A 24,122-nucleotide genomic window follows, 5' to 3' on the forward strand; every position below is an offset into this window, starting at 1 on the left:
CGATACGCAAACTGCAGAGGGTCCAGTGAGGAGGGGAGCTGGAGCTGGAGGCACATGATGTGCCTCATGACCAGCTTCTCAAAGCACTTCATGATGATGGGAGTAAGTGCAATGGGACGGTAGTCATTAAGGCAGGACACTCGAGACTTCTTTGTAACAGGGACGATTGTGGTCGCCTTGAAGCATGTCAGCACGATCGCAGTGCTCAGAGAAATGTTGAAAATGTCCATGAGAACATCCGTGAGTTGTTCTGCACATCCTCTGAGCACTCTGCCAGGAATGCTGTCTGGTCCTGGGGCTTTCCTTGGGTTGACTCTGAGTAGAGTAATTGCGCTTTGCCTCTCTGATCCCCCGGGAGAGCTTGGCTCTAGCTGTTCGGAGGGCAGCCTTGTCCCCTGACTTGTCCTTGGCCTTGTCTCGGGATCTCAGCAGCACACGCACCTCTGCAATCATCCACGGCTTCTGGTTGGGGCGGGTTGTGATGGTTTTGGAGACAGTAACATCATCAATGCACTTGCTGATGTAGCCAGTCACTGAGTCTGTGTACTCCTCCAGGTTGATGGAGTCATCAGGAGTAGCAGCTTCTCTGAACATGTCCCAGTCAGTGTGCTCAAAACAGTCCTGAAGAGCAGAGATGGCTCCTGGAGGCCAGGTTGTTACTTGCTTCTTCTCTGATTTGGCACGTCTGATGAGCTGTCTGTATGCTGGGATGAGCATGACAGAAATATGGTCCGAATAGCCATAGTGGGGGCGGGGCTCTGCTGTGTACGCACCGGGAAGGTTAGTATACACACAATCGAGCAGGTTAGCTCCACGGGTTGGAAAATCCACATGTTGGTGAAAGCTGGGCAGCAGAGCCTTCAGATTACTGTGATTGAAATCACCAGCAACAATAAACAGTCCGTCGGGGTGTGAGTTCTGGAGTTTGGAGATAACAGTGTACAGTTCTTGCAGAGCATTAGCATTAGCACCGTTAGCATTAGCACTGGGTGCTACATACACTGCAACTATGTACACGTTGCTAAGCTCTCTGGGCAGGTAGAATGGCCTGGCTCTGACTACAGCAAACTCCACCAGCGGCGAGCAGTAGCTGGAGATCAGCGCAGCATTACACCATGCTGTGTTGATGTAAACACACACCCCACCTCCACAGACCTTGCACGAGAGGCCGGCGTCGCAGTCTGCGCGGTAGGATATCATGCCGGATATCACGCAGGATATCAACACACAGCAGTCTCTGAACTCGCGCAGGGATGTCCGCTGGAGTGGCCGCTGCAACTGCTCGCGCCGCCGACAGTATCGTATCAAACTGAAATACTGTGAAAAGACCCCCAATTGACAGTTAATTGCATAATACCCTCCATGGCAGTTAAATTGGAACAATTCTGCAAGAAAATCCTTCCTATCAATACAACAGACTCACCACTAACCAGAACTTAATATTGTAATGTAGGGTGTATTATCTACTGTGTGTGAGCATGTAGAACTCTGACAATTTAGAGAAACACTTGAGATATTAAATTACGGGACAGAGTTTTTTGTGTGACACATGCATTAAAATGGTAATTTACAGTAAAATCTTTGATGTTTTACTTACTTTGCATCAGAGCTTACAGATTCACTGCTGAAGTTTGGAGGTGAATTTATGGACCAGTCACTCTTCGTAGACACAGCTGGGGGCTGTAGATCCTGATTTCAATGTTTCTTTCCTGTTTAGTGTAGTGGGGAGGTGCATGTGTGGAGCCCCTGCAGGTTTAGGTGGGGATCCCTGTAGCAGTCAGACAGTATATGCCTACAGCATGGTAGGAAGGGAGGCTGGAAGTTTGGTGTGTTTGAGGTGTTTTTAAATGGGTAAGCACCACTGAATTAATATTTTATTTGGGCCATTCCACCAAATCTGTGCCATTTCTGTCCCCAGGAAATTACATGTATAAATGTGCACACAAAAATAAATGTAAAATATATTTTATTATGAAGCATAATGTCTTATACATTGGCCTAATTGCAAAAGTAAGATATGTAATTAAAAACATAAAAAAATACTTAGAACACAAAAAAAAATAGCATTTGTTACCTGCCCCCCCCCCCACTCTCTAAATATAAACTTTATCATGAAATATAATTATCAAAATCCTTAAGAGAAGTATTTTTCGCGTTGTTGTGTGACTCCAAATCCCATCTATCTATAAAATATTTTATTCATAATAAATCCATAATATTTAAGTTAAAATACACAACTATTGTTGTGTCCCTGTGTCTCTGGTTTTACTCAGTCCTGTTACCATAACACATTACCCTGATCATCTGAAACATCTAAGGAATTTAAGGAATTAATGAACTTGCTTTTAAACACGCTGTTTAAATGTCACAAGTTTTGTAACCATATTTAGATTAGAGACCTTGTAAAACATGAAGTAAAGCTGCCTGAGATTGGCCAATTATCCAGTACATATTTTGAATAATTAAATATATGTGTTATTAGATTCAGGGTTGAAAAAAGATAACTGTTTTTAAACTGTGTTGCTGCATTATTTAATGGCGACATGGCATTAAAAAATTAATTGCAGGCAACTTCAATAAAAACCTGAAACACACTAAACAAAGTTTAAAAAATATTAATAGTGGAACAAGAACAGATTAATAATTTACCTTATTCTTCATGATTAGATCAAACTGATCCATGGTATTCGATGATGGGCCAAAAAAACAATGCAAAGCAAAAATTAACTCTCTATGAAAAACACTATATGTTTTGTTGGCATATTTTAGGAAAAGTATTTTAAAATCTAAAGAAAATTTAGCCAGGTAGCCAGTGTAGGGATGAAAGAATAGGAGTAATATGATCATACTTTCTGGTTCTGGTAAGCACTCTCGCGGCTGCATTCTGAACTAGCTGGAGTTTATGAAGTAATTTATGTGGACTTCCAGCCAATAGCGCGTTGCAGTAGTCCAGCCTGGAGGTTATGAATGCATGTACCAGCTTCTCAGCCTCTTCCAGAGAGAGTATACTGCGGATTTTATATTTCTTAAATGAAAGAATGCAGTTTTGACTATGCTACATATGTGAGCATCAAACGAAAGAATTGGGTCAAAGATGACCCCAAGGTTTCTCACAGTTTTACCAGGTATAATTAAATGACCGTCTACGTCTACAGTAGTTACTCTAAGTAAAGCTGTTTCAGTGCTATGGTTTTGTCTAAATCCAGATTGAAAAACCTCATGATTACTATTACTTTGTAGATACAAGCGCAGCTGGTTAAACACATTTTTTTTTTTTTTTTTAGAATTTTGGCTAAAATGAGTAGACTGGAAATGAATCTATAAGTTCCACATTTGAGGGTACAGACCGGGGAGAAGCATTCCCCAAACAGATTTTAAGGTTCATCAATCTTCGATTCGTGCATTAGACACTGAGTTTATGATAATAAACTTTATGCTGCAAAGGTGTGCATTATATAGCTCAAATATGTGAAGCAGGTGTCTATAATTAGATTTAAATATAATAAGGATCTGCAGCAGCAAAGCTACACATCATCCATCAAGAGCTCTACCTCACTCTACCTCCAGTCTAGTTATTGTGGCTATATCTCACTCACTCTCTTGGGTAATTTTTGATCAGGGTGATTTGGGTAAGAAGACTATTATTCTCCATGTGAGGATGAACAAAATCTCAGACTGAAAAAGCGAGGTCCTGAAGGAGCATTACTACACCCTTATGGACAATGTTATCAATATTTGAGACAATATACTCTCCCGCTAGCTACTCCAGAAACCTGACATTGACATAAAATTTCATTTATTCTTTTATTGAATATGCATTAATTATTTAATTATAATTTATTTTACTATTCAGAAATTGGAGATTTGAAAAAAAAATATATATATATTGTTGGGTTGTTGAATCAGTCACACAAACAGACAGAAAATAGACCAGCACACTAGTTCTGATACAAAAAAACTTTATATTGATAACTCAAGATGACTTAAAATAACAGACAAAATATCTAAACACACTTTGTTAGACTTACTTACAGAAAAGAAAAGAAAATTATATTTCACTACCCCTCACACCTTTCTGCTTAAACAGGTGAAAATACAAATGACTTTGACCGTCACAGAAAAAAAGAGGCAAAATGTACACACAGTTAGCACTTATCAATAAACATGTGCATAAGCATATCATAGTCAATAATGGCTCACAGAGAGAGAGAGAAAGAGAGATAGAGAGAGAAAGAAAAAGAAACAAAAATGTCAGGGGCATGAACCGTATGTCATTGGTGGTTTTTAGTTTTTACCCCCGTCCAATTACAATGCTCTCTGAGATCAGCTGACACCTCCCAGAGGATTTTAACCTGAGAGAGGAGAGAAAAGAACAGCCAACAGCAGAGGGCAGCACCTCTCCACCAGTGAAGCCAATTTACTCACACATATTATACATAAACATACACACACTTCTCATGAACACATATATTCAGATTACAAAACTAAAGTTATGCTGGTCTACAGTAAGATCGCCCTCATGACTCCAGAATATTGTACATTATGAGCAAGTGATATAAATATTTCTGATTTATTTCACACCAGCACAATTTGCTCTGGTTAAATCAGACTCTGGTTGGTTTGTACTCTTGGTTTGTTTTGTTTCAGCAGGTGTAAAAACAGTAGTTGCGTTTGGGTTTGGAGCAAAATATCCACACTGTGACCCGTGAGAGGAGATGGTATCAGTCCGGTTCTGTTTGAGAATGTGATCCCCTCTCAATCCGACCCAACTATTAAATATTGTCCTCATACTTGAGATAAACAGCCGTTCAGATGCAGTTTAAACTGATTTATTACCAAGAAAAGAATTACTAAAGGTATCATCTAGGGCCAGTTGTTCAAAGGAAATCTAATCAGATTTTGGTTATCGGATTGGATCAAATCTGAAAAACGGGTTGTTCAAAAGGAAAAGAAGCATTCTGAAATCGGATCAGATCACGTAATCCAATCCTAATTTGTAAATGGATCAAACCTTCAGTTTCTGTTGTTCAAAACTTTTCAGTAGGATTTGGATAACTTTGATCCAAAAAAACAGGATTACACTGATCCCAACAAGGGGTAGGATTTCAAAGTGGATTTCATGAAGAAAATGTAGTAAAACTTTAAAATCAAAGTTTTAAAGTAAAAAAAAAATACATTTGTACAATTTAGTGTATATACTTTTATTTCTATTTTGCACTTGACCTGTTTAACCGTTACAGTGATAAAGTAGACATTGGCTACCAATTAAGCCCTTTTCTATAGTAACATAAAAAATAAAAACAATCTTGACCCCATTAAATCAACCCCCCAAAAGATTTCAATAACAAACAAAAATAATATTTTGATTTTTTCATCTACGTCACTGTCATTCATCACTGTATATTAATGTCAAAGAAACATTCATCAGATATGAAGCCGTTCAAAATAATTTCGAACAATTGCAAAGAACACCAGAGTTTGTTCTGGTTCTACAACAGGCTCAGGTGCATCATAAACATCACAGAGAGGGACATTGCGTCTGGTAGCAACATTGGGCAGGACAATACATGCAAGTGTTATGTTTCATGCTCCCTGTGGTTCGACTCGCAAATAGTTAAGTCATGCAAAGCGTCTCTGCAGAACTCCATTTAAACGCTCAATTGCTTGTATTGTTTTGCAATAAGCAGTATCTTGTTACTGCAAGAAAAGGAGTCAGAAACCCCTGTTGGTTCTTCTATCTGGTTTTACATAGCTGGTAATCCGGATTAGCTAATCCTGAAAACTGTGTTTCTGGATCAGGTTGATCCAATCCAATATTGCTTTGAAAAACTGGCTTAAAAGTAAGACAGATCACCTGATCCTGGATAGCAAAAAATGTGATTACCAAATCTGGATAATTTTGATCCGGATTACATTTTTTGAACAACTGGCCCCTAATGCTTATCTCTGCTGCTCCATGTTAAGCTCTCAGTTTTCACACAGAACATCGTATGTGCAGCGTCCACTGCTTATATCTACGCAAATTTATCGCAACTGTGTGGATAAACCATTGAAAACACTGTGTTTTAATGTACAGCTCACACGGCTCTGACCAATCAGAGGAGAGAATATATTCACATGGTTTGTTGGGAAGCATTTTGCTGCGTGTACGTTTATGTCTGTGTGAAAACAAATAAAACCGAGGGAGAAACACTCCAAGTAAACAAACGCATCAACTGATTCAGACCAACTACAGGTATGAAAACGCTTCCAGAACTCCCTCTATCACCTTCCATGCCCCCAAAACTGTGAGGGTGAAGACTAGCACATGTCTCCTCAAACACAGTCTTTGGTTCTATTCTTTCTCACAGAAACGAGCAGAACAGTCAACATCCCATTCAAGAAACCCAAACCCTGCGTAGACGGGTTCAGTGAATGTAGTGTGGAATGTGTGTAAGTGTCTGAGGAGACGCTGTAGAAGGAAAGAATTCCAGCCTCATGGTCCAAATACACTCCTATTCTTTCAGAGGGAAGAGGATGGATGTCTGTGTTTGTAATGTGTCTGGCAATGAATCTGTGATCAGTGCAGATAAGAGTCCAGGACTTCTCATTAGACCCAAAATACTCAGTTTTTCCTTTCCTCAGTATTCCTTCATATGTTACAGATATAGCAACCCACACTCTCCACTCAACCTCCCAGTAGCATCGTCCAGACAATCTCTCCCTACACATCACCTGTGCATGAAGATTAAACCTCTCTGGATTATCAGGACATGACTGTCTTTCTCTCAAAAACAACACCTTCCTGTCCCCCTCACTCAGAGATAGCCGTGGGTGTGCCGTGTCTGGGTCCAGTGAGAGATGACAGGCATCTGAATACAAAACAGATCATGAACTAATCATTTTGTGGATTTAGGAAGTGCTTCTTAATTTTGATGGTTGTCTAGCTTTAAGACCCACTGACACTCGGAAAGGGCACTATATACAGTAAATTACTAGTTTTATACAGTGCACCAGATTTTCACAGCGGTGGTGAGCATCACTGTGGAGAACAAACAGTATTTAAACTGCATTATTATTTACTTAAACCCACACAAAATGAAACTAGATACATATACATACATCAAGCTTAACATTGTGACTATCCTTTTTTCTTTACACCCATTATTAGCTCCACTGATCATATATTTCACTCTGTTGTTGTATAATAATTACAGACTGTAGTTGCGAATCTGTATACAGTATTTTATTATTCTCTTCCTTATTTTCACCCTGTTCTTCAGTACCCAGAACCCACATGTTAGAAACCCACCCCAGAGACACAGTTATTATTGTTATTTGGGTGGTGGGTGGTTATTCTCAGCATTGCAGTGATTAGCAGTGATTAGCATGGTGGTGGTGTATGAGGTGGTAGTGTGTGTTGAGCTGGTACAGTGAGTGGATCAGGTACAGCAGTGATTAGCATGGTGGTGGTGTATGAGATGTTAGTGAGTTTGTGTTTAATGGTGGTGGAGCTGTATGAGGTGTTAGTGTGTATCATGTTAAAAGTTAATACAGAGACAGAAGATCTGAATCTGTTGCTGCACAGTTTACAGTCTTCATCATCCTCTAGTCCTTCATCAGTACAGAACTCAGGATCCCGCCTACAGGACTCCACCCACAGGACATCTTCCATGGAATGCCACCCACAGGACGAGTGCCCACAGTTTCAGTTTTTATTTGTTTTTTAATGCTTAGTTTTAGTTTTTATTAGTTTTATTTGTGTTGGTTTGGTTATCTGTGATGTGCAGGATACAAAAAAATATTGATTTGTCTGGGAGAAGCAGATAGGTCTGCAAAATGAGTAGAAGAGTCTGGAATCTTCTTTGCAGACTATTTACCAATATGACAGATGTTTTGGCTTAATTGTTTTATTGTAGTGTGTGTGTTTGTCAACTTACATTTCTTTAGTCCAGGCTTCAGTCTGATCTTCCCACCATATTCCATGCTAAACACACCCAGACACAAACATACACAAATCAGAGCAGTGTGAAATTAAAAAAGAAATTGGACTATATCCGAATCCAGCAGACTAACCAGCATGAATGCAGAGAATTGATGTTTTCAAAGAGACATGTTAGCTTTAATAAGCACTAATCTCTAAACTACACTCACCGCTGGTGGAGTTTGCAATAATCAGAGTAAGGCCATTTTATTTTCCAAGGGAACTGAGCACTCTATTTATAGTAGTGGTTTATATAGAGCTCGTGGCACTAATGTGAACACTGTTCTGATTTAATTGAATAGTATTCAATGATCATCAAAAATGTTCACAGTAGCTGGAAATTTCAACCATGACAATCTAAACTCAGCCCTCGTTACAATTTCACAAACATGGCAAGTGCATACAAGAATATGCTGCTTGCTGAAGCCACTTAGCCCACATGTTTGTGCTAATCAGGTCTGGTTACTTTATGTAGTCTGTACTGTATTATAAGGAAATATCACTCCACTATGTACACGTATGAAATGACAATAAAAGTCAAATCAAATCATCAATCATCAATTTGATTTGATTTGACAATAAAAGCCATTTTAATTTTACTTAATTGGACTTCCACATAGCTGTTAATACCAGAGTTTGTAGTTTGAACAATCCAGTTTCTCTCTTGAATTTCCTGGGTGGTTGTAGGTAAGATTCAGTTCTTTCAGGTGACTTTTAGGGAGCTTCAGAGCTGATGCTAGAGAAGAACAGCCTTTCTCTGTGACCATGCAACCAGACAATCTGGAAACAGAGAGACATATATTTACTTTTGTTTAAAATACTTTATAAATATGTATAAATTCTTTATACTTCAGTATAAAGACAAATTTTAATGCCACTGAAAAGCCTATAATCAAATTTACTGTTAATAAGGTTGCTGTTTAAAACTGTATCATAATACAGTGCAAGCGTTTAATCATTTTAATCATTATTTTAATCATAATTATTCACAGGAAAAACTAAAGGAAAATTACAGATGTTTGGCCAGACTAACTGGGCTCCATATAAACATCTAAACAGCCTGGCTTTTTTAAATTCAGAGTGAATAATCCCACATCACTATACAGTGAATACTCAGTCAGCTGACACATTTTCATCTGAAATGCAGTTTAACAAACTATTTTTTCTACAGCTTCTGAATTTGTTTAAGAGAAAAAGATGTTTTTCGAATATTCGAGTATCAGAACGAACAAAAACACTGACCTGAGTTTCTCCAGTTTACAGTGTGAACTCTTTAGTCCAGTAGAGAGATGCTCTACTCCCAAATCCTGTAGGTCATTGTTACTGAGGTCCAGCTCTACCAGGGAGGAGTTTTCCCATTTTAAAACTGATGCCAGAGTTTTGCACATCTTTTCACCAAGATTGCACAAAGCTAGTCTGAAAAATTAAAAACAAACAGCAAATTAAACATAAACTGGAATATTTGAATGAGTGCTAGTCTAAATTACTGGTGTTTCTTTAAAATGAAAACAGGCACAAAGATTCAATTCAACATGCTCACCCTTTTTACTGTGACCAGCATAGACCTTTAGCTCACTCAGTTCTACAGATTATAATAATTTTAATAAGATGAAAAGAAAATCTCTGAATGGATAATAGGTCACATGTTAGGAAACACTGGGCAAAAAAACAGGGTTTGTCTCAACATGGATTGAAAACAGAATGAGACACTCTTTTTTCCGGTTAAGAGTACACTGTACATGATTGGCTAATGTGTGTACATGTTGGGTGCTATCTGGTTGTGTTAAGTGCTGATTGTAAGCATATTATGTTTTAGAAAGCTACTGTATATGTGTAATTTCTTTACTTCATTCAGTGAAGTGAGAAACACTGACCTGAGAATCTGCAGTTTACAGTGTGAACTCTTCAGTCCAGCAGACAGCAGCTCCACTCCTGAATCCTGCAGGTCATTGTTACTAAGGTCCAGCTCAATCAGATAGTTTTTCAGTTTTAAAACTGATCCCAGACTTTTACACATCTGTCCTCCGAGATTACATGAAGAAAGTCTGAAAAAATTAAGAATAAACTGAATATTTTATAACAAACTTAGAGTGATACATGAGTGAAGCAGTAGAAAAAGTACTTAATTCATTTTCATTTAAAATATATTAAAAGTACACAATTTGTTGTCATTTATTATTTTTTTATTGTAAGTAATTACCCAGACTGCTATTCGTTATGTGACAGTGTGTGGGCCTATTGGGGGCTGTTCTGTGTTTACAGATCACCTTCACCCACTCAAGTCATCATATGGTAATGTTACGAATATTTGTATCAAGTTCAGATCTTTATCTCTTTAGAAATGTATGTATACAGCAGGGGTCACTAATAGGCGGACCGTGGTCAGGGTCCGGATCCAGACTTCATCCAATGCGGACCCAAACCGATAAAATACAGAGAAGGATTTAATTTTAACCGTGTTCATTTAAAGCAGCGAAACGTTTCTTGTTCATACTGAAGCGATGCGGCATTGCTCCCAATCGCTTTCCCCGCCACTCGCTTGCCGCTTTGGGGCATGTCTCTTGAAAGATCAAGCAGTTTATCTGCCATCAGCAAGAATGTGTAGAGCTGTAGTTCAGTGCTGTGTATGAACGAGAAGCTGTTCTTTTTTTTTATCGCCCGGTGAACCCTGCTAAGACATCCAGTTCAGGACCAGCTGCTCCTCCGTCTCTGTTATCTTACAAAGGGGTTTCTTAAAGCACAAAAAATCCTGAAAAAGCTGTACTCAGCTTCTCCTCCGTTTTCTCACTCTGTAGTTCAGCCTGTGTTGTGTGTGGTGCTGAAGCCCTGTCTGCATGGCGCTGATTGGCTACCGCCCAGCAAAACTCACTTCTCATTTGCATAAAGTTTAAAATATCTCAGCTTTTTGCCGCTCGCTTCGCCTCGTTCGCATTTTAATAATAACAAAGAATGAGGCACTCTTTGGTTTCCCGTTGAGAGTACAGAGAACCTGATTGGTGACATATATCTGATGTGTGTATATGTTGGGTGCTAGCTGGGTGTAACAGGTTGCGTAAAGTGCTGATTGTAAATACATTAAGTTATAGAAAGCTGCTGCATAAGTGTAGTTTCGTTCATTTATTCAGTGATTTATTAAACACTGACCTGAGAATCTGCAGTTTACAGTGTGAACTCGTCAGTCCATCAAAGAGCAGCTCCACTCCTGAATCCTGCAGGTCATTTTTACTGAGGTCCAGCTCTATCAGACAGTTTTTCTGTTTTAAAACTGATCCCAGACTTTTAGATATATGTCCTCGAAGATTACATGAAGAGAGTCTGAAAAAATAAAGAATAAACGGAATAATGTACAATAAACATACAGAGTAATATGTGAATGAAGCAGTAGAAAAATACATTATTGCTTAATTTTCAAATATATTTATATTAAAATTACACTATCTATTGTTTAACTCTATTTGGATATTCTGCTTAAGTAATTACCCAGACTGCTATTGGTCATTTGACAGTGTGTGGGCTTCTAAACCTGCACAGATCTTACAGGTTTACACTCAGATTCATTATTTCCTCATATGTAAATGTTAAGCATCTTTTTGTCAAGTTCAGATCTTTATCTCTTTAGATATGTGTGTTCATGTTCATGTAAAGATGGAAACTGGTTAAAAATAACTATCAATTTTGGTCCAGTTACATATTCCACTTGACTATTGTCCTGTGTTCTTGGTATGCCGTATAATCCCTGAGTGTATCATTTATTAATACTAATCATATGAAACCTTGTACAAATGTTCTTGTAATAATTGTAAAAGACAGCAAAGGACCAACACTGTTATCCAAAATAATATACATGGCTTCAAATAACACTTTTTGTGTTTATTTTTACATTTAAACAATCCACGTTTCATTTTTCTCCAACATGTTACATCAAACAAACTAACTGTACGCTTTAGAATGTACAGCAAGACTTGTACTTAAATGTTAACAATATCTGATGTCATCCTGAGCAATTGCAGTATTTTAATAATAATATTTATAATAAACATACTATCATGTAATAATAGTGTTTTATAATAGAGTTGTAAATGTAACAGTGATTAACTGGAAACCGATGAAAGATTTTTTGTTTTAATCTATAATTTAAAGAATCTGCCGTTCACGAAAATCGATGTAATAAAAATACTTACATCGCTCTTCTGGATATTTTGATGACTGGCAGCATCCTCAGAAGGCACATCTCTGATGGGTGATATTTCCAGAGATGAAACTCATCCAGCTCTTCTTCTGAATTCACCAACAGAAATGCCAGAGCCGACCACTGAGAAGGATGGAGTCTGGCCTGATGAAGATGACGGTCACCACCTCTGCTCAGGTATTTCTGCACTTCCTGCACTAGAGAGTGATCGCCCAGTTCATTCAGACAGTGGAACAGATTGATGGATTTTTCTGGAGCAGAATTCTCCTCAATCTTCTTCTTGATGTATTTGACTGTTTCTGCATTGCTGTGAGAGATCCTCTCTTTCTGTGTCAGTATGCCTCGCAAGAGAGTCTGATTAGACTCCAATGAGAGACCCAGAAGGAAACGAATAAACAGGTCCAGGTGTCCACTCTCACTCTGTAAGGCTTTATCCACGGCACTGTTGAGGAGGTCAGTCATAGTTGGCCTGAGTGAAAACTTGGACACTTCACTGGTTTTCTGCTTAGTGATTTGCACATTTCTTTCAATGAAGCAGAGAAATGCATATAAAGCAGCAAGAAACTCCTGAACGCTCAGATGTACAAAGCTAAAGACTTTCCCCAGGTCCAGATCATGTTCCTCTCTAAAGATCTGGGTGCAAACTCCTGAGTACACTGACACCTCTCTAATATCAATGCCACTTTCTATTAGATCTTCCTCATAGAAAATCAGGTTTCCTTTCTTCAGCTGCTGGAATGCCAGTTTCCCCAGAGCCAGGACACTTTCTCTAGTCTGCTGAGGATCAGTGTCACTTTTCCCACTGTACTTCTGGCTCTTGTGTTTGATCTGAAAGATCAGGAAGTGTGTGAACATCTGCGTCAGGGTTTTGGGAATTTCTCCACCCTCAGCTTCACTCAGCATCTTCTCTAGAACAGTGGCTGTAATCCAGCAGAATACTGGTATGTGGCACATGATGCAGAGGCTTCTTGAAGACCTGATGTGTGTGAAGACTTTGTTGGCCAGGTCCTGATTCCTGATCCTCTTCATGAAGTACTCCTGTTTCTGAGGGTCACTGAAACCCCGCACTTCTGTTACCTGGTCAACACACTCAGGAGGGATCTGACTGACTGCTGCTGGTCGAGAGGTGATCCAGAGGAGAGCAGAGGGAAGCAGATTCCCCTTGATGAGGTTCGTCAGCAGAACATCCACTGAGGTTGGCTCTTCTAAATCTACCAAGTTCTCTTTGTTCTGGAAATCCAGAGGCAGTCGACACTCATCCAGACCATTTCTGGGAAGAAGCGCTGAAGAAGATTCACCAGACTGAGCTGCTTCTCCTTCATCAGATTCAGCTCTCTAAAAGGAAGTGGAAATATGAAGAGAACATCCTGATTTACTTCTCCTTCAGACCAGTCTAGAATGAACTTCTGCACAGAGACTGTTTTTCCAATTCCAGCAACTCCTTTAGTCAGTACAGTTCTGATGGGTCGTTTCTGTTCTGGTAAGGGTTTAAAGATGTCGTTACATTTGATTGGTGTTTCCTGTGTTGAGCTTTTTCTAGATGCAGCTTCAATCTGCTTCACCTCATGTTCCTGATTGACCTCTCCACTCCCTCCCTCTGTGATGTAGAGCTCAGTGTAGATGTCATTCAAAAGTGCTGACTTTTCATGGCCTAAAATTCCTTCATTAATTCTCTGATATTTATCCCTCAGTTTGGATTTGAGCTTTTGATGACAAGCTGGGGCCAATTCTGATAACATAGGAAGACAAAAAGAAACATGTCATCAGCTGTGATCATGCATTAAAATATGCCTGTGTATAATGTTTTTGTAACAATGGTAATAAAGTGTTCAAGATCTAGATTTTATTCCCATTGAAAAGCAGGATGTCACTAAGAAAATTAATTAGCACTCAGGTTGGTAGCATTCTTTCTGCTCTCTAGTGTGTTAGCCAGGTCTGTCTCCTTCATGTTTCTCAGGATGAGCAGTGTGATCTTCAACAAAAGTTCCCTCTGATCATCCCCATCCTTCACCTCGCTCTCAGAGCATGCTGGTAAATCTGTAGTCAGGATGTTCTTAAATGTGTTCAGCCCATTATTCACTAGAGAGTAACATTTATGCTGCAGCTCCTAATTCAAAACAAACATCAGGAAATCAGTGAAGCTGTTACAATGCAGAGAAATGGTCAAACACAGAACAATCTGAAACTCAACAGAGAACCTTATCTGAGAGGAGTAGGAGTACTGGATGCTGTAATATGTAAACATTACTGAAAGGATTGTATACTCTCACCATGTGACTAGTTTAGCACTAACCATGAATATGATGTCCAGCATTTTCCTGCAAATGTTTGTCTTCTTTCTGTGGATTAACAAAATAGTATGACACTGTATGAAATGTTGGATTCCCATCAGTAAAAAAGCACAAGTACTTTTCCGTTTTTAAGTGTAATATTTCAATTAACTTTCCAAAATTAAAGGAATATCTTTTAAGCCAATTGGATTTATTCACTTCCATTCATTGAGGACTCATAGCAGTTTGCAGTCATTTTTAAACAAAGAGTTAAACAAAAGATTTTAAAATATATTCTGTAATGAAAATTAAGTAGTAAGTATTTTTTTCTACTGCTTCATTTACATATTACTCTAAGTTTAGTGTAAATTGTTATATTTATTCTTTTTGTGCTTTATTCTTTTTTCAGACTCTCTTCATTTAATCTTGGAGGACAGATGTGTAAAAGTCTGGGATCAGTTTTAAAACTGAAAAACTCTGATAGAGCTGGAACTCAGTAATAATGACCTGCAGGATTCAGGAGTGGAGCTACACTTGATGGACTGAGGAGTTCACACTGTAAACTGCAGATTCTCAGGTCAGTGTTTGTCACTTCACTGAATAAATGAATGAAGTTACACTCATGCAGCAGCTTTCTAAAACCTAATGTCTTTACACTCAGCTAGCACCCAACATATACACACATCAGCCAATCATGTACTGTACATGTACTCTCAACCAGAAATATAACAGGGAATAGGAAGTGGGCAGTCTCTCCATAAACCACATGCAACACAAGGCACGTTATTCATGATGCAAGAGGACTTTTCACTTTAAAAAAGTGAAATGAAAATTTCATAGATTTAAAGCCCAGGATTGGTTGCATAAAAATAATTATTTAATATGAAAGAACTATTTGCAAGAAGTGCTTTTGTCTTCTCTATGTAATGACTTCATAGGGGGAGTGTCTGATTAATTGTGTATTGTGTGTATTGTGTGTGTTTAATCAATGTTGTAAAATGTTTATTTATCCCCAATAATCTAAAAGTTTTTCATTGGTTATAGTGCACACAAATATGGCGTGACCCTGTTTTTAGCTATTTTTTTACTGTCAGGAATGACCCAGGCAAGGAGACGAGGAGACGGACGCAAGTGCAGGTAGGGTGAAAATAAATAATAATTTAATAAATAAATAACAAATAAACAAAGAAACAAGGAACGAGTGACACGAAACAAAGGAACACAAATAACCAATAACCAAAACAAACGAGCGATAATAATAAACCAAACAGGGCAGGGAAATATAAACAAGGGAATGAACTAATAAACACAAAGCAGGGGTATATACAGGGAGCTAAGGAAGACGGAAATAAACAAGAAACTAGAAACATGAACAAGGGATAAACACAGAGACTAAGGCCCGAGGAACAGAGGCTATGAAACACAGACAGAGACGAACGACAGGGGAAGGTGCAAAGACCGACGAGGGACAAGTGGAAGAGGAGGGCTATTTAAACAAACAGGAAACACACTAGAAGTGGAAACACCTGGGGAAGGGGTGGAGCTACAAATGAGACACGTGGTGGAAAAGTACTGAGACGGGAGACACAGGGGAGCAGAGGTCACGTGGGGAAGACACACAGAAACACGAGACGAGGACAAGACGTGACAGAAGCCTCCCCCTAAACGCGCAGATCCCGAGGCTCGTAAAAACGAACCCCGGGGGCTGGCGGCGGGGAGAGGCCGGGGAAAACAAGAGACGATACCAGGGAGTGACATGGAGACTGGACGGGGAACAGAGACTGGACAGGGGACGGAGACTGGACAGGGAACTGGACAGGGGACGGAGACTGGACAGGGAACTGGACAGGGGATGGAGACTGGACAGGGAACGGAGACGATGGAACAGGGACGAGAACATCATCGGGGACAGACACGAACACAGTGACAAGGACAGGCACTGAGAAACCACCAGGGACAGGAACCGGAACAAACACAGACATGGGGACCAAGACAGGGAGAGACAGGGGTACAAAAAACATAGGTGGGTGCCCAGGACTGGAAAAAGTCTGTGTGGAAGTCCAAGGAGCCAGCCTGGGCACAGTTCTGGGGTGAAAGTCCGGGGGCCTCTGTGCCTGCCTGGGTTCTGGGGCCCTGGAGCCAAACAAAGTTCTGGGAGCAGGAACTGGTGGGGTGGCGACTCTGGCAGCGGGAGCTGGTGCTGGCGGCGCGGCGACTCTGGCAGCGGGAGCTGGTGCTGGCGGCGCGGCGACTCTGCCAGCAAACACGGAGGCTTGGACTGCTGGAGCAGACACTGAGGCTTGAGAAGCATGCACCGCAGAATGAGCAGAGTCTAGAGCGGCAGGAGTTCGGGGGCGTGGCTCAGCAGCTGAAGATGCCTCGTAGCTGGGCGTGTCCGCAGAGTGAGTTTCGGAGCTGGGCGTGTGGAGATCAGGCCATGCAGCTGTGAGGCCTGAAGCCGCAGGTGGAACAAAAACCCGGATTGGATCTACAGCCTCGCCGGTAGAGTCAAAGGCGGAGCCGCCGTTAAAGTCCAGCGTGGAGAGAGTCCCAAAGCGCAGCTGAGCGGAGATAGTCCCGGAGAGAGGTTGGATCGCAGCGGCGGAATCCAGCTCTGCAGCCGCCATAAAAGACCAGCTTCTCCGCCTGAGGAGCTAGCGCTGCAGCTGCGGGGCCTAAAGCTGCGGTTTCCAGCAAAAACCCGGACTGGAGTTATACTTTCTCCGGCTGAGTCAAGCACGGGGAAAGTCTCTGCTCACGGCTCGGCTGCCACCGCGGTAGTCTCGGAGCGCGGTTTGGCTGCCACCGCGGTAGTAGGGCTGAACGATTAATTGCATTTGCGATAATCTCGCAATATTTTAAAACGCGATTCTCTAACCGCACTGGCTGCGATTTGACTGGTCACGTGACTTGGGAGCGAGCCGAGCCAAGCCGAGAACGAGCGGAGCAGGAGGCAGGGAGGTGGAGAAGTGAAGTCAACACAGCACACTTTAGGGCGTTTTCACACCAGCACTATTTGGTCCGGTTAAAACGAACTCTGTTACTTTAGTGCGGTTTGATTGAGCAGGTGTGAAAACAGTAATCCCACTCGGGTGCAGATCAAAAGAACCGGACTGAGACCAGCTAGAGGAGGAGGTCTCGGTCCGGTACCAAACGAACTCTGGAGCGGTTCGCTTGTGGTGAGAACGTGATCCGGTCTCGATCAGATCCAGCTATTAAATATAGTCCATTTATTTGAGCTAAACTGCTGATAAAGCAAGCACAGTTTAAATTGATATATTAGCCAGATAACGCTGATTACCACAGCTGTGAACAAACACTGTGTCCATGCACACGCTGCATTCACAGCTCACAGCCGCGTGACTCTGTTTATTATGTATAAATCTGCGCTGCACGTAGAAACACTGTGTTTGAAAGTGCAGCGTTTCAGCGTTCAGTGTTAAAGCACAGATATTTGCGCTGGAACACAGAACCTTCTCGCTGTATTTACTTTTTTCGTATATTTATATTTAATGTACTCCCGTGTCAGACAGCTCTGACCAATCAGAGGACACAGGCTGCTCGCGTGGTTTATTAATGCGCATTTTGGTGCGTTTACGTTTATGCCTATGTGAAACCAGACCGAACAGAGCGAGAAAACGCTCCAAGTAAACGAACTAATTAGAAACGAACTACAGGTGTGAAAACGCCCTTGTTGCACAATGGCTTCAGGCTCGACAGAACACATCAGTTGTGTAGAATTACTTTGGCTTTAAAAAAGATGCTGCTGCTTAACGTCAGGTACTGTGCTAAACGTGCCTTGCTACTGTTGCTACGACGCGAGGTAACACTACAAACCTTTTTCAGCATTTAAAAAAACACCACAAAGCCTCGTATGGTATTTGCCAGGCTAAAATGCCAACGACCAGTGCTTCATCTTCAAATACACAAAATAACGAGTTGGTTAAAGCAGATTCTCTTTATTTTTTGCACTTTAATGTTTCCTGATGTTACTAGCTGGAGAGCAGTAAGTTAATTTTTTTATATCTATTGTTTTTTCTAATAAAAAAATGGTGAAAAAGAAAAGCTATTTATCTATTTATTTTTCTATAAAAAAAACAAATGGTGAAAAGGAAAAGCTATTTATCTATTTATTTTTCTATAAAAAAAAACCAAATGGTTAAAAAAAGCATACATTTTTTTGCTTTATTGTTATTTGTGCTTTAAATAAATCTGACATTGTTTATTATTAAACAGATTGATTTATTGCTTCTGTTTGTTGAAAAATAATCGCATTTTAAATCGCAATCGCAATTTATAGATAAAAAATTGCAATTAGATTATTTTCCAAAATCGTTCAGCCCTACGGCTGCCACCGCGGTAGTCTCGGAGCGCGGTTCGGCTGCCACCGCGGTAGTCACGGAGCGCGGTTTCACAGCCGCCGCAGAAGTCACTGAGTGAGCATTTGTCGCCGGAGAGGAGAGTGTCTTGGCCGCGGGACGAGCTAGCTTTGGAGGCGCTGGGGAAGCTAATGCCTTAGCCACCGGGGAAGCTAGCACTGGAACCGCCGGTGAGGAGAGAGCCTTGGCCGCAGGGGAACGGACGGGAGTCGGCGTCTGGAAGGCCGGTGCTGCTGCAGTTCTCCCCGAGGTGGATGCCGCTTCCTCCAGGAACCAGGGTGGACACAAGTGTGCCGGAGGGAGAACAGCCCCTGGAGGCAGCGGCAGACGAGCTGGTGTAGGGAGAAAGTCCTCCTCCTCCTCAGAGCTGCTGGGAGCGCACCCGAGAAAGTCCCACGGGTCCCGCTTCTTGAGCCTCGGATACTCGGAGGTACTGAGGCTCATAGCACCAACCCTCATCGCCCCCTCAAGAAAATCCTCCCCGGAAAAGGGGTCTTCTTCCGGCTGGCGGGACCCCTTAGAGCGCTTACCCCGAGGTCTGCGGCGTCCATGAGGCCTCAAGGTTTCCTGCGCCGGGATCCCGCCTGAAGTAAGGCGAATCGCCATCCTGGAACCGTTCCATGCAGAACCTGCTGCGTCCATGTTGAAGGTCGGTCTTTCTGTCAGGAATGACCCAGGCAGGGAGACGAGGAGACGGATGCAAGTGCAGGTAGGGTGAAAATAAATAATAATTTAATAAATAAATAACAAGTAAACAAAGAAACAAGGAACGAGTAACACAAAACAAAGGAACACAAATAACCAATAACCAAAACAAACAAGCGATAATAATAAACAAACCAAACAGGGCAGGGAAATATAAACAAGGGAATGAACTAATAAACACAAAGCAGGGGTATATACAGGGAGCTAAGGAAGACGGAAATAAACAAGAAACTAGAAACATGAACAAGGGATAAACACAGACACTAAGGCGCGAGGAACAGAGGCTATGAAACACAGACAGAGACGAACGACAGGGGAAGGTGCAAAGACCGACGAGGGACAAGTGGCAGAGGAGGGCTATTTAAACAAACAGGAAACACACTAGAAGTGGAAACACCTGGGGAAGGGGCGGAGCTACAAATGAGACACGTGGTGGAAAAGTACTGAGACGGGAGACACAGGGGAGCACAGGTCACGTGGGGAAGACACACAGAAACACGAGACGAGGCCAAGATGTGACATTTACGTTGGTGCTGGGTCCACTCTTATGTGCCTTAAGCATGAATTAAAGCTGAACCAAATTTTTTAACATAAAGGAGAGTTTGGCCAAAAAAGCAGCAACTATGATCAGTAATATCAAAGCTACACTGGCACTACAGCTTCTCTGGACTCCGGCATGGGGGAGCAGAGCACTGCAGATAAAGAGATTTGATTTGATGTTTCACTTACTTTGTGTCAGAGCTTACAGATTCACTGTTGAAGTTTGGAGGTGAATTTATGGACCAGTCACTCTTCATAGACACACAGCTGGCCGTTGGAGATTCTGGTTTTAGTTTCTTTATCCTGTTAACATTAAACAATTATACAGTGAAGTCCAACACACACCACACCAAAAGAGTATTAGAACCGTAGGGTACTGTGTGCAGTGATTAACCATAACTAAGAGTGTCCTCCTGCAGTCAAGATACATTTCTTTACAATACGTATGAGTGAAATGGGACAATAGTCATCTCGGAAAGAGATGGTGGGTTCTTTTGGAACTAGGATGATGGTTATGGCTATAAAAGCAGGCAGAAACTGTGGACTGTGCATTGGATGTATTACAGATGGACATAAAGGAGGTTGCCAGTTGGCTGGCACACATTAAACATGGTATACCTTCTGGGCCAGCTACTACATGCTTTACTAATCAGCTGTAGACTGTACTATATAAAGTACCAGTCAAAAGTTTGGACACATTCAGTTCTTATATATTTTCTTATACTTGTTGCAGATTACTATTGCAGCTATCAAAACCATGGACTATGAATTTACAGAGTTATGCAGTAAACAAAACAGAAAAATAAGCTTAAGCTCCAAGCCAAATTTTCTGTCTAAAAATACATACTCAAATTATAAGGCTTTCCTCTCTAAGATTGAATTTAATATTTAACATAAAATTTTATATTATCAAGGAATATTATTTAGAAGCCTTTACAAAATAAAAATTAAAACAATTTATTGGAACATGTAATTTTCAAAATATGGTAAAAACAAGAACACAAAACAGGCACATTTCAGCTTTTCTATTTTTATTTTCAGATCTATGAAATGAAATAAATATATAGATGAAGTGTTTTTGCAGCTCTGTATTTTGCTATAAGGTGTTTTGATTCACCATGTAAAATTATAAACTGCTCCCTTTGACTGGTTAGACATTATAGTGAGCTGCTCCTGGGATGGTCCTTTCCTTCTCCAAACGACTGGAAACTTTATAAGAATAAAAAACTACTCATTTAATAAGTTATTTTGCAGTAAAGAAGGTGTTTCTCTATTGTCTACTCCTGAGGGAAAGATACTGTGCAGTGATAGATAGATAGATACTTTATTGATAGATAGATACTTTATTGATAGATAGATACTTTATTGATCCCCGGGGGGAAATTTCTCTCCACATAACGCGGCACCTGATTGGCCGACAGAGTTGACAGTGGTAAGCGCTGGTGGGGGCTTGGAGTGTGTGAGTGTTGACCTCTAGTAACCCTGGATCATAAACACAAGCTGCTCTAAAACTGTATAAAACAGTCTAAGTGTGGAAACATACTTGCTGTTTGCCCCTGCGTTCGCTTAGACAACCGGCTGCGTTGTAAATGTGACTGAGAACATGATAGCCTATGTGCAACGAACTTTCCAACATTGAAGTATAGCCTAGAGTTGGCAAGCAAACCTTGGCATGTCTTCATGTACCAAGCCACAGCAAACACTGCAAGGTTCACCATTAGTGCATCACTAGATTACTACAATATCCCGTCAACAATCGACTGTAGGAAACATTCAGTTTACCTCAATATGCTTTTTCAAATTAGATGGTGAATGTTTGAAAGCCATTAGCTCGTGGCGTTTGCGAAGCTGTAAGGAGTATAAAGTACCAACAACTGTGTTGTCTAAAAAATAAATTACTCCACTAAAGTATAGATACCCCAAATTTCTCCACTAGGTAGGATTGAGATTTTGTGCTCGTGGGCTCCCCCTACAGTTGTAGAGTGTAATAAATGTTTCAGGCGGATTAGTTTCTATTTCTCGTTTTCTGGCTTTGACAGACATATTCGGTCTCTTTCCAGCTTCTGTATGTTAGTTTGTAAAGAATGAACCAGTAGTCCTTGTAGAACTGTTAGAACTAAAGGTCAGAAAGCAGGTCGCAGTTTTGCAAGCTTTGGTCACGGCCGCCTCGCAAAACTTACAGAGTCTGGTTTGAGCTCAGAGGAGCTCCGGCACAGACACAAGAGCACCGCTATTCCTCCTATTACACCTCAATGCAGCGCTGCAGTGAGTTTCAATCTGTAATTTTACTTCTTTAAAAAGATCAAAAATCAAGGAAATCTTACCTAGTGGGGCTTTAAGTAAGATAAAGATGTATTTTTACTTTGTTTCTTGCAGGGGTGTCAAGTAACAAAGTAAAAATACATCTTTATGAACACTGAATTATGGGACAGAGTTAAGCGTTTGTGTGTGTGTAACACATGCACTGATATGATAATTTACAGTAAAATCTTTGATGTTTCACTTACTGCGGATTAAAGTTTCCAGATTCACTGCTGAAGTTTGGAGGTGAATTTATGGACCAGTCACTCTTCATAGACACACAGCTGGGGGCTGTGGATCCTGATTTCAATGTTTCTTTCCTGTTAACATTAAACACAGTGAAACTCCAGCATTTACACAGTGAACTCCAACACACATCACACCTGTAGAAAAGATCAGAAACTGAAGAAAGTCACTCTCAGAACTGTAGGGTAGTGTGTGCAGTGATGTACCCTGACCCAGAGCTTCCTCCTCCACCACTGAACTCTGGAGAAGAATCCATGGACCATTCACTGGAGGCTGGAGACTCTGCACGCTTCCTCCTGAAAAACATAATGAAAATAACATTAACTATTTCCTTTATTAAAACTAGCCTGAACATGATGTGAAGTTCTGATATAAAAGTACTTACTTTTCTCCTCCACTCTTCTCCATCCTGTATCTGTAACTCTTTATTCACACAGCTGGACACAGCTGGCAGTTAACTGCATATCCTGATCCGTGCAGAAACATTTTTAAATCAATACATTATAAATCCCTACATTTACATAAGTTGACATTTTCTTGTCCGGACTGTATTACAAATAATCATTACATTACATTTGGCAGATGCTTTTGTCCAAAGCGACTTACAATGTTGAAGTAGAAAAGCAATAGAAGTTAAAGGTAAAAACAACAACTTTATACAGGGCCTAAAGGAGGTCAAAGGGAAATAATAGGATAGAGGAGTGAAGGAGGGGAAGAAGGAAATGAGGTTAGAAGTAGTTAGTGTGTTAGAGGTGTTAGGAGAGTAAGTGCTCTTTGAAGAGCTCTGTCTTCAGGAGTTTATTAAAGATAGTGAGAGATTCTCCTGATCTGGTAGTAGAAGGTAGTTAGTGTGTTAGAGGTGTTAGGAGAGTAAGTGCTCTTTGAAGAGCTCTGTCTTCAGGAGTTTATTAAAGATAGTGAGAGATTCTCCTGATCTGGTAGTAGAAGGTAGTTTGTTCCACCATTGGGGAACTCTGTATGAGAACAGTCTGGATTGCTTTGTGTGAGTGATTGTTTGGTAAAGCGAGGCGACGTTCATTGGAGGAGTGCAGCGGCCGGGAGGTAGCGTATGCCTTCAGGAGTGAATGCAGGTAGGAAGCAGCTGTGCTGTATCACCTTGTAGGCGATTGTAAGAGTTTTGAATTTGATACGGGCAGCAACTGGTAAACAATAGAGTTCAATGAGCAGTGGCTTGTGGCAACGTGACATGTGCCCGTTTTGGCTAGTTGAAGACCAGACGTGCTGCTGCATTCTGGATCATCTGGAGTTTTTTTTACTGCACAGGCCAGGAGGCCAGTTAGTAGGGCATTGCAGTAGTCGAGGCGTGAGATGACGACCGCTTGTACCAGGAGTTGGGTGGCCTGTTGTGTCAGAAACAGTCTAATTTTTCTGATGTTATAGAGTGCAAAGTGGCAGGATCGAGTAACTAAGGCCACATGGTGCGTGAAGAAGAGCTGATCATCAACCATAACACCCAGGGTCCTAGCAACCTTTGTTGGTGAGATAATTAAATAATAAATAAATAATAA

The 24,122-nt window shown here is 40.9% G+C and overlaps 1 pseudogene; it reads right to left on the reverse strand.

Annotated features, from left to right (window-relative positions):
* Positions 1-5,479: 5,479 nt before the first annotated feature.
* On the reverse strand, positions 5,480-13,891 carry LOC125802885 (NLR family CARD domain-containing protein 3-like; annotated as a pseudogene).
* Positions 13,892-24,122: the final 10,231 nt, after the last annotated feature.

The sequence above is a fragment of the Astyanax mexicanus genome, chromosome 7 (genome assembly GCF_023375975.1).
Source record: "Astyanax mexicanus isolate ESR-SI-001 chromosome 7, AstMex3_surface, whole genome shotgun sequence".
In the NCBI taxonomy this organism is placed as follows: Eukaryota; Metazoa; Chordata; class Actinopteri; order Characiformes; family Acestrorhamphidae; genus Astyanax; species Astyanax mexicanus.